The sequence below is a fragment of the Bombina bombina genome, chromosome 3 (assembly GCF_027579735.1).
Source record: "Bombina bombina isolate aBomBom1 chromosome 3, aBomBom1.pri, whole genome shotgun sequence".
Classification (NCBI taxonomy): Eukaryota; Metazoa; Chordata; class Amphibia; order Anura; family Bombinatoridae; genus Bombina; species Bombina bombina.
Genome location: NC_069501.1, coordinates 496,291,598 through 496,303,620, shown reverse-complemented (window position 1 = coordinate 496,303,620; position 12,023 = coordinate 496,291,598). Strand labels below are relative to the sequence as shown.

Genomic DNA, 12,023 nt, shown 5'->3' with positions numbered 1-12,023 from the left:
TTATAGATACAGGCCTCTAGTTATCAAGCGGCCCAATACGCTTGCCTAAGCTCGCCTTACATCGCCGCCGCGGACCTGAATACGTTCGCCAAAGTTATCAAGAAAGCTATCAAGAAGCCGCGCACCAAGTACGGTGCGATGAGCAGCGGACTGTTGTTAACTGACAGTCATCGATCTCGCTCCTCATCGGCTTCTTCGCAGCTTTCTTGCTAGCCTGTCACTAAGCACCCACACTATACTATACTGTTTTACCCCCTAAACCACCGTTCCGGGAGCCCACCGCACCTAAATAAACTTATTACCCCCTAAACCGCCACTTCCAGACCCTGCCACAACTATAATAAATATATTAACCCCTAAGCCACCGCTCCCGGACCCCTCCGCCACTATAATAAATATATGAACCCCTAAACCGCCGCTCCCGGACCCCGCCGCCACCTACATTATACCTATTAACCCCTAATCTGCCGCCCCCTATACCGCCGACACCTACATAAAGTTATTAACCCCTATCCTGCCGATCCCGGAACCCTGCCGCAAATAAATTAATCGTTTAACCCCTAAACCGCTGCACCCGGAGCCCGTCGCCACCTACATTACATTTATTAACCCCTATCCTGCCCCCCCTACACCGCCGCCACCTACATTACATTAACCCCTAATCTACCCCCCAGCACCGCCGCCACTATATTAAATGAATTAACCCCCTAAACCTAAGTCTAACCCTAACACCCCCTAACTTAAATATTATTTAAATTAATCTAAATAAATATTCCTATAATTAAATAAATTATTCCTATTTAAAACTAAATACTTACCTATAAAATAAACCCTAAGATAGCTACAATATAATTAATAATTACATTGTAGCTATCTTAGGGTTTATTTTTATTTTACAGGCAACTTTGTATTTATTTTAACTAGGTACAATAGCTATTAAATAGTTTTTAACTATTTAATAGCTACCTAGCTAAAATAACTACAAAAGTACCTGTAAAATAAATCCTAACCTAAGTTACAATTACACCTAACACTACACTATCATTAAATAAATTAAATTAATTAACTACAATTACCTAACATTAAATAAAATTAACTAAAAATAACTAAAGTACAAAAAAAAATCTAAATTACAGAAAATAAAAAAATTACCAGAATTTTAAACTAATTACACCTAATCTAAGCCCCCTAATAAAATAAAAAAGCCCCCCAAAATAATAAAATTCCCTACCCTAAACTAAATTACAAATAGCCCTTAAAAGGGCCTTTTGCGGGGCATTGCCCCAAAGTAACCAGCTCTTTTACCAGCCCTTAAAATGGCTTTTTGCGGGGCATTGTCCCAAAGTAATCAGCTCTTTTACCTGTAAAAAAAAAGAAATACAATACCCCCCCCAACATTACAACCTACCACCCACACACCCCTACTCTAAAACTCACCCTATCCCCCCTTAAAAAAAACTAACACTACCCCATTGAAGATCACCCTACCTTGAGCCGTCTTCACCCAACAGGGCCGAACACTTCATCCAATGCAGGCACAAGTGGTCCTCCAGCCGGGCAGAAGTCTTCATCCGATCGGGCAGAAGAGGTCCTCCATCCAGCAGAAGTCTTCATCCAAGCATCTTGAAGACCTCCGGCGCGGAACATCCTCCTCGGCCGACGGACTAACAACGAATGATTGAAGTACAATCCGAATGGCTGATTGGATCAGCCAATAGAATTGACGTTGCATTCTATTGGCTGATCCAATCAGCCAATCAGATTGAACTTCAATCCGATTGGCTGATTACATCAGCCAATTGGATTTTTCCTACCTTAATTCAGATTGGCTGATAGAATCCTATCAGCCAATCGGAATTCGAGGGATGCCATCTTGGATGACGTCATTTAAAGGAACCGTCATTCGTCGTTAGTACGTTGGCCGAGGAGGATGTTCCGCGCCGGAGGTCTTCAAGATGGAGCCGCTCATTGCCGCCAGGATGAAGATAGAAGATGCCGCTTGGATGAAGACTTGTGCTGGATGGAGAACCTCTTCTGCCCCGATCGGATGAAGACTTCTGCCCGGCTGGAGGACCACTTGTGCCCGCATCGGATGAAGAGTTCGGCCCGGTTGGGTGAAGACGGCTCTAGGTAGGGTGATCTTCAATGGGGTAGTGTTAGGTTTATTTAAGGGGGGATCGGGTGGGTTTTAGAGTAGGGGTGTGTGGGTGGTGGGTTGTAATGTTGGGGGGGTATTGTATTTTTTTTTCAGGTAAAAGAGCTGATTACTTTGGGGCAATGCCCCACAAAAAGCCCTTTTAAGGGCAATTTGTAATTTAGTTTAGGGAATTTTATTATTTGGGGGGGGGTTATTTTATTAGGGGGCTTAGATTAGGTGTAATTAGATTAAACTTCTTGTAATATTTTTTAATTTTTGTAATTTAGTGTTTTTTTGTAATATAATTTAGTTTATTTAATTGTATTTTATTTTAGATCATTGTAGTTAATTTATTTAATTAATTTATTGATAATGTAGTGTTAGGTGTATTTGTAACTTAGGTTAGGATTTATTTTACAGGTAATTTTGTATTTATTTTATCTAGGTAGTTATTTAATAGTTAATAACTATTTAATAACTATTGTACCAAGTAAAATAAATACAAATTTGCCTGTAAAATAAAAATAAATAGGATTAATTTATTTAATTATAGGAATATTTATTTAGATTAATTTAAATAATATTTAAGTTAGGGGGGGTTAGGGTTAGACTTAGGTTTTGGGGTTAATTCATTTAATATAGTGGCGGCAGTGTAGGGGGGGTAGATTAGGGTTTAATCAATGTACTGTAGGTGGCGACGGTGTAGGGGGCGGCAGATTAGGGGTTAATAAGTATAATGTAGGTTGTGGTAGGGTCCGGGAGCGGCGGTTTAGGCGTTAATATATTTATTATAGTTGCGGCGGGGTCTGGGAGCGGCGGTTTAGGGGGTAATAAGTTTATTATAGTGGCGGCGGGGTCCGGGAGCGGCAGTTTAGGGGTTAATAAGTATAAAGTAGGTGGCGGCGGTGTAGGGGGAGCAGATAAGGGGTGTTTAGACTCGGGGTACATGTTAAGGTGTTAGGTGCAGACACTTCCCATAGAAATCAATGGAATATCGGGCAGCAGCGAACATGAGCTCTCGCTGCTGTCAGACTCCCATTGAAAACCAGGTACGCTGGCCCGGGAATAGTGGCGAGCGTACCTGGTAGGTATTTGATAACTAGCAAAAGTAGTCAGATTGTGCCGAACTTGCGTTCGGAACATCTGGAGTGACGTAACCATCGATCTGTGTCGGACTGAGTCCGGCGGATCGTATGTTACGTCACTAGATTCTACTTTTGCCGGGCTGTAGGGCTTGATAACTACGGCGAATCAGCCTCGCCACAAATACGCTGCGGAATTCCAGCGTATTTGAGGTTGACGGCTTGATAACTAGAGGCCACAGCGTCTCACCATGCAGTCTCTTATAGATACAGTGTCTCACCATGCAGTCTCTTATAGATAGTGTCTCACCATGCAGCCTCTTATAAATACAGTGTCTCACCATGCAGTCTCTTATAGATACAGTGTCTCACCATGCAGTCTCTTATAGATACAGTGTCTCACCATGCAGTCTCTTATAGATACAGTGTCTCACCATGCAGTCTCTTATAGATACAGTGTCTCACCATGCAGTCTCTTATAGATAGTGTCTCACCATGCAGTCTCTTATAGATACAGTGTCTCACCATGCAGCCTCTTATAGATACAGTGTCTCACCATGCAGTCTCTTATAGATACAGTGTCTCACCATGCAGTCTCTTATAGATACAGTGTCTCACCATGCAGCCTCTTATAGATACAGTGTCTCACCATGCAGTCTCTTATAGATACAGTGTCTCACCATGCAGTCTCTTATAGATACAGTGTCTCACCATGCAGTCTCTTATAGATACAGTGTCTCACCATGCAGCCTTATAGATACAGTGTCTCACCATGCAGCCTCTTATAGATACAGTGTCTCACCGTGCAGTCTCTTATAGATACAGTGTCTCACCATGCAGTCTCTTATAGATACATTGTCTCACCATGCAGTCTCTTATAGATACAGTGTCTCACCATGCAGTCTCTTATAGATACAGTGTCTCACCATGCAGTCTCTTATAGATACAGTGTCTCACCATGCAGTCTCTTATAGATACAGTTTATCACCATGCAGTCTCTTATAGATGCAGTGTCTCACCATGCAGTCTCTTATAGATACAGTGTCTCACCATGCAGCCTCTTATAGATACAGTGTCTCACCATGCAGTCTCCTATAGATACAGTGTCTCACCATGCAGCCTCTTATAGATACAGTGTCTCACCATGCAGTCTCCTATAGATACAGTGTCTCACCATGCAGTCTCTTATAGATACAGTGTCTAACCATGCAGTCTCTTATAGATACAGTGTCTCACCGTGCAGTCTCTTATAGATAGTGTCTAACCATGCAGTCTCTTATAGATACAGTGTCTCACCGTGCAGTCTCTTATAGATACAGTGTCTCACCGTGCAGTCTCTTATAGATAGTGTCTAACCATGCAGTCTCTTATAGATACAGTGTCTCACCGTGCAGTCTCTTATAGATAGTGTCTAACCATGCAGTCTCTTATAGATACAGTGTCTCACCGTGCAGTCTCTTATAGATACATTGTCTCACCATGCAGTCTCTTATAGATACAGTGTCTCACCATGCAGTCTCTTATAGATACAGTGTCTCACCATGCAGTCTCTTATAGATAGTGTCTCACCATGCAGTCTCTTATAGATACAGTGTCTCACCATGCAGTCTCTTATAGATACAGCGTCTCACCATGCAGTCTCTTATAGATACAGTGTCTCACCATGCAGTCTCTTATAGATACAGTGTCTCACCATGCAGTCTCTTATAGATACAGTGTCTCACCGTGCAGTCTCTTATAGATACAGTGTCTCACCATGCAGTCTCTTATAGATACAGTGTCTCACCATGCAGTCTCTTATAGATACAGTGTCTCACCGTGCAGTCTCTTATAGATACAGTGTCTCACCGTGCAGTCTCTTATAGATAGTGTCTAACCATGCAGTCTCTTATAGATACAGAGTCTCACTATGCAGTCTCTTATAGATACAATCTTATGTTAACTGGTGTCTCACCATGCAGTCTCTTATAGACAGTGTCTCACCATTCAGTCTCTTATAGATACAATATTTCGTTAACTGGTGTCTCACCATGCAGTCTCTTATAGATACAGTGTCTCACCGTGCAGTCTCTTATAGATACATTGTCTCACCATGCAGTCTCTTATAGATACAGTGTCTCACCATGCAGTCTCTTATAGATACAGTGTCTCACCATGCAGTCTCTTATAGATAGTGTCTCACCATGCAGTCTCTTATAGATACAGTGTCTCACCATTCAGTCTCTTATAGATACAGTGTCTCACCGTGCAGTCTCTTATAGATACATTGTCTCACCATGCAGTCTCTTATAGATAGTGTCTCACCATGCAGTCTCTTATAGATGCAGTGTCTCACTATGCAGTCTCTTATAGATACAATCTTTCGTTAACTGGTGTCTCACCATGTGGTCTCTTACATGTACAGTGCAGAATCCTTCAGATACTAGAATGCTGTGGCCTACACAACTTGCATACCCATAGGAAGGAAGGCAACCTCCATAAGCCTAACTACTTACTGAACCACAGGAATAGTACAATCTCGCACCCTAGGTCACACTAGCTACTTGCTCCAGGGTCTTGCTATACACCTCTCCTGCAGCAGATTCCACAAAGCTAGCAACCTTTGATTCTTTCTAGCCGAAGGTATCCACAGTAAGTATGCCTGAAACTGAGGCCTTCTTTCTACCATGGGAAGAAATCAGCTCCTTCATATTCAGTATTGACCCCTCCTAAACCCTTGCACACACTACATTTTGCAAGGTAAACTTGAAAGTCTGCGATCTGCGATTCTTAATGTCAGATGACTTTAACCCCTTCAGTACCAGGGAAGAGTTGGGAGATATTGTATTGGTAAATATATATTATTAGTAGGGTACTCCAATTGAAGTCCTAGGGGCCCCATGTGGGCTTCAAATAAGTTTGTGTGGTTCTCAGGAGACTAGCTTTAATTTTTTTTTTTTTTTTTTTTTTTATTAAAATCTGGAAATGTTGCAGGGAGAATAATCAGGTAATTATCTAAAGTACTGCCTGGTGGCTGGTTGTTATGGGCTATACTGGTGAATAAACAGTGCACGTACTGCTTTATACAAAGTATGGATGTTTAATGTTACTGTCCTTACAGCACATAAGGCTACAAATCTGTCCCACAGCATAAAAGAGTTGGAAAGCTTGGTTATAAGTAAATCCAAATCCTATAAGAAGGGAGAATTCTCCAGTGAGAATGTAAGTGTGTTTCATGTTCTTGTGATTTATTTTCACTATAACGCATGCCTCATAAGGACAGCCTCATTAGGACAGCTTGTACAAAGTCCTGTGATCTCAATGGATTGCATTGAAAAATGATATTGCTACGCACTGTTGCAATGTACCAAAACCAAACTCAAAGTTCATTCAATGGCAAACTATATTTCTCAGTCAAAAGCAAGAAAAGAATCTGTAAAATGCCTGGCTTTATGGGCTTGATTTAAAGGGTCCATCCTTTTTTTAAATGTATAGTATATATCAGTAATTATGCAATGCATTGTAAAATATCTGCAGACCTTTGTTTGTAAAATTTACATTATTTTGCAGTTTATAGGAAAAGCTTGAGGGATGCAGGACCATGAGGGGAATGCAGGACTGTGTGTGCTATAGGATAGGTGGGGATGAATGTGTTGTGGGCGTGGCCATGTGGAGTTGGGAGGGGATGCAAGCAGAAACAATTTTTGGGGGGCCAGCCATGATGTTGGGGTGGCTAGTGCTCCCCTCCTGTAGCAAAACCACTGTTCTCTGGGTATATTTAACTTATCTGTATGGCTGTTGCCAGTTAGGGACAGAGATGCTGCACTGATCAAGCAATCACTGTGTGGAATGTAGAAGGGTCAGTGTTCTGAATTTTGCAGGATTGCATTCCATTTTTTTATGCCGTAATGGAAGAAAAACACAATTTCTTTCCTATGGCATGGATAGTCCACAAATTATTCCAATTACTAGTGAGATATTCACTCCTGGCCGGCAGGAGCAGGCAAAGAGCACCCAAGCAGAGCTGTTAAGTATCACTTTCCTTACCCATAACCCCCAGTCATTCTCTTTGCCTTGATCATAGAAGGATGGCGAAGATGGTGCCTGAAGATTTTTAATCCTTTTATGGGTACTTTTCCCTGCAAGCAAGGATTGGGGTCTAGCTGTGTCCATGTCAATCTCTTTAGTAAGAGTAATAGTGGCTATTAGCAGTTAGAAGACGGCGAGGTGGTCTTTGCTTGACTTCTAACATTATTGCTACCCCTATTATAGAAAGCCAGGGTTGGTTACGCTGTTCTTTCATTTCTATAGGTCCCTGGTAGAAGGGGAGGAATCTGCAACACCTTAGAAAACATCTCCTGCCTAACAGAGCAGGATCCACAGGTAAGTTCTTTCCCTTCTAGGTTAGAAGGTACCGGCACTATAGGGGTTAATTACTTGTGGAAAGCATTTGAATACTACTAAAGGATCTTGCAAGTATTCCATAGAGAGCACTGCTTATATGAGTATATTTTGTGTAAAGAGGCATTAAAATTTTAATGGGGCTCAGAGATGGAGAGTGTATAGATAGGTTTGCAAGTGTTTGTTTTACTTTAAATCTGGTTTGGGGGCAATCGATTTACAGCTCACTGCTGCTTATTTGGCAAATCACTTTTTCTGTTCTCTGCTGCCTGTCTTTGCTCTGTTTTTGTTTCAGTGGCACAGTTTTTTTAGTTGTGGTCACGTGACCACTCCTCCGCACTTCCAGTTCTTTGGCTTCTCTGATCAGATCAGAGTTTTGCCGTGTCGAGTGCGGAGGTTGCAGCTCCACTGCCTGCAGTTTGGATTTGGGCTGCTCCGGTGACGAGGTGATTTTTTCTCTGGGTGTGTCCAGTTTTCATGTGCTAGTGGGATAGCAACTTCTGGAGGGGTAAGACCTCAGCAGAGATGAGGGTTTAGGTGCTTTTTGATTAGGTATGTTTTTTACTGCTACATATATATATAATCCTAATTTGTCTTTTTTGGGATTTAATTCCTTATTAATAGCTGGAGGAACCGAAACCCAATTATGGACACTAATGCTGAAAATGATTATTTTGAAAAATGTTTATTGTGCTTGGAGGCTAAGATAATTCCTCATGTGCAGTTTTGCTCTTCATGTCTAAATAAAGCTTTAATGTTTAAAGATAAGATGTCTCTGCCTGAGCCCCCTGTCTCTCAGGATAGTGTTGTCCTAGCAACGCCTCAGCTTTCCCCTCAAGCGTCCCAAGCTTCACATGCACTGCCCTGCGGTTCCTCTCAACAACCTTCTGGGGGGGGGTATTTATTTACCTGGGGATGTTGCTGCGCAGATTACTTCAGCTGTTTCCACAGCTTTATCAGCTTTTCCAAAGGTTTCTGGTAAGCGTAAGAGAACATCTAAACATATTGACGTTAGTATGGCTGACTCCACTAAGGCTGGGTTAGTCAGTTTATCTCAGTTATCTAATGAGGATGATTCTTCAGTGGCTTCTGAAGGAGAATTGTCAGATTTTGATACTGTAGTTATCAATTCTGCAGATTCAGAGGAGATTAATTTCAGATTTAAGTTAGAACACCTCTGAGTACTTTTGAAGGAGGTGCTTGCTACTTTGGAAGAATCCGACTCGTCTGTTGCAGAGAATCCAAAGAGGTCTAGTAAACTTAATAGGGTATATGATGTACCCTCATCCATGGAAGTGTTTCCAGTTCCAGACCGCATGGCAGATATCATAACTCAGGAATGGGATAAACCAGGGATTCCTTTTTCTCCGTCCCCTGTATTTAAAAAGATGTTTCCTGTTGCTGATGCTATTCGTGACTTGTGGCGCACGGTGCCCAAGGTAGAGGGATCGATCTCTACTCTTGCTAAGAGAATTGCTATTCCTATTGAAGATAGTTGTTCTATCAAGGATCCCATGGTTAAGAAGCTTGAAGCTGTTTTGGAGAAAATGTACATTCATCAGGGATTACAGTGGCAGCCTGTTGCTAGTCTTGCTACAGTTGAGGGGGCAGCATCTTATTGCTGTAATGATTTAGCTAATCTTATCTTAGAAGAGACTATTATAGAGGAGATCCAGGATAGGATCAAGGCTCTAAAGCTAGACAATACTTTTATTTGTGATGCCAACATTCAAGTTCTTAGGCTAGGATCTAAGATTTCTGGTTTCACTGTTTTAGCTCGCAGAGCTCTGTGGTTAAAGTCTTGGTCTGCAGATGTCACATCCAAGTCCAAGCTTTTATCTTTGCCTTATAGGGGTAAAACCTTGTTTGGTCCAGGTCTGACTGAAAAAAATTCCGATATTACAGGTGGAAAGGGCTCTTTCCTACCTCAGGATTAAAAGAATAGGCCTAAGGGTCACCAGAATTCAAATTTGCGTTCCTTTCATAACTTCAAAATGACCATAGAGCTGAAGGATTCGTTTTTTCATGTTCCCATTCATAGGGCTCATTACCAGTATCTGAGGTTTACCTTTCTGGAAAAACATTTCAAGTTTGTTGCCCTTCCTTTTGGCCTTGCTAAAGCTCACAGAATTTTCACAAAGGTTCTGGGGGCTCTTCTAGCAGTAGTCAGGTCTTAGGGAATTGCTGTGGCGCCTTACCTGGACGATATCTTGGTCTAAGCATCATCTTATCATCTAGCAAGATTACATACAGAGATGTTGTCTATTCCACTTTCCCACAGGTGAAAAGTGAATCTGGGAAAGAGTTCCCTTGTACCAGATACATGAGTGTTTTTCTTAGGAACAATTATAGATTCCCTATCGATGAAGATTTTTCTGACGGAGGTCAGAAAATCCAAACTTCTTGCTTTGTGCCTTTCCCTCCAGTCTGCTTTTCGTCCATCAGTGGCTCTATGCATGGAGGTGATTGGTCCGATGGTTGCCTCCATGGACATCATTCCTTTTGCTCGGTTCCATCTAAGGCCTCTGCAGTTATGCATGCTCAGTCAATGGAACGGAGACCACTCGGATCTCTCGCAAAGGATCACTCTGGATCCCCTAGCAAGAGACTCTCTCTTTTGGTGGATTTCACAGGACCATCTGTCTCGGGGTACATGCTTCCTGAGACCGTCATGGGTGATTGTAACCACAGATGCCAGTCTGTTAGGCTGTGGGGCATTTTGGGGTCCCTTAAAAGCTCAGGGCCTGTGGACTCGGGAGGAGTCTTCTCTCCCAATAAACATCTTGGAGTTGAGAGCAATCTTCAATGCCTTGACAGCTTGGACTCAATTAGCCTTGGTCCGGTTTATCCAGTCGGATAACATTACTTCAGTGGCTTACATCAACCACCAGGGAGGAACTCGGAGTTCTTTAGCAATGAAAGAGATGACTCGCATTCTCCAGCAGACAGATAGACAGATGATAAATAGATAAAAGGCTCCCCTGCATTAGGATTGTACCTTCCCACTCCACAATAAAATAGAAGAAACACAGAAACGAAGGGCTTAGATTACAAGTGGAACGATATCATTTGCGTGCAAGCGATATCGGGTTTTCAAGGCCATTTGTGCGCAAATTAAATTACGCCTATATTAAAAGTTGAAAGTAAATGTGAATGCGTGAGCGCTATCGTGTTACTATAGAATGATTACTGCGACCTCAGAGCTCTGGTTAACTGTTACGCTTGACAGAAAAGTTCCACAAACCACATCAAAAATACATTTAACAGTAAAATTACACTCATGATAACATTGTCTGATAAAAATAATTTTTAAACAAATTGCATAAAAAAGTTATAAGGGCTCAAAGATATGAGGTCTCAATTGTTAGGACTGCAAAGGGCTTTAACATAGAGATACATACATACACATGTCTAAATATGGATATGTCAGTATATATATATGTACTTTTGTTTGTACATATATATTTATATGTGTATTTTTGTATTTACAGACCTATATAAACACATAAATACACACACACACACACACACATATATATATATATATATATATATATATATATATATATATATATATATACACAGTATATATGTGTGTGTGCGCATTGGAGCCCTTTGCAGTCAAGTAGATGAAAAACTATTAAAGCATATTTATGCAATATTGATTTTTTAAAAAGTGTTATAATGTGTATTTACTGTAAATATTTAACATTCCAATGGTCTGCACATAGAATATATTCTATGTAATTTTAAATAAGTATATATATATATATATATATATATATATATATATATATATATATAAATAAATAAATAGAAATGTGTATGCACTCTCACCATCAGTGACATCCGCCAGGGTGCTGTAGAGATGTAGATAACTGGAGAAGAAATAAGCACTCACTGGTCTTCTGGCATCTGTGACAAAAATTCTTTATTCAAATTGTGAAACGTCACAATTTGAGTAAAGAATTTTTGTCACAGATGCCAGAAGACCAGTGAGTGCTTATTTCTTCTCCAGTTATATATATATATATATATATATATATATATATATATATATATATATATATATATATATATATATATATATATATATATATATATATATATAAAATCGTGTGTGTGTGTGTATATATAGAGGTATTATTTTATAAATGTGAAAAAATTGATCATATATATATTTAAATATCTCTTTAAGAATAAATGGAACATATTCTGCTATGTGCAGAACACTGGATTGTAAAATACGCAATATTATCTTCTTATGTTGCGCTTTTAAATAACAGTGATTGTGTTTGCACGGCTTGTAAGTTTTAAGGATTCTTTAATATTTTTCGGTTACATTGAAGTGTATGGGGGATTGCAATTTTTGCATTCTTGACTTCTCAAAGTCTATTCGTTACCACGACTTTGCGAATGCGAGA

At 40.5% G+C, this 12,023-nt stretch overlaps 1 protein-coding gene across 1 annotated transcript in view; it reads right to left on the bottom strand.

Moving 5' to 3' along the window:
- The window catches only part of GRM4 (glutamate metabotropic receptor 4), a 489,205-nt gene that overhangs the window by 42,089 nt on the left and 435,093 nt on the right, over positions 1 to 12,023 (bottom strand). The gene's annotated exons all lie outside the window — the stretch shown is intronic.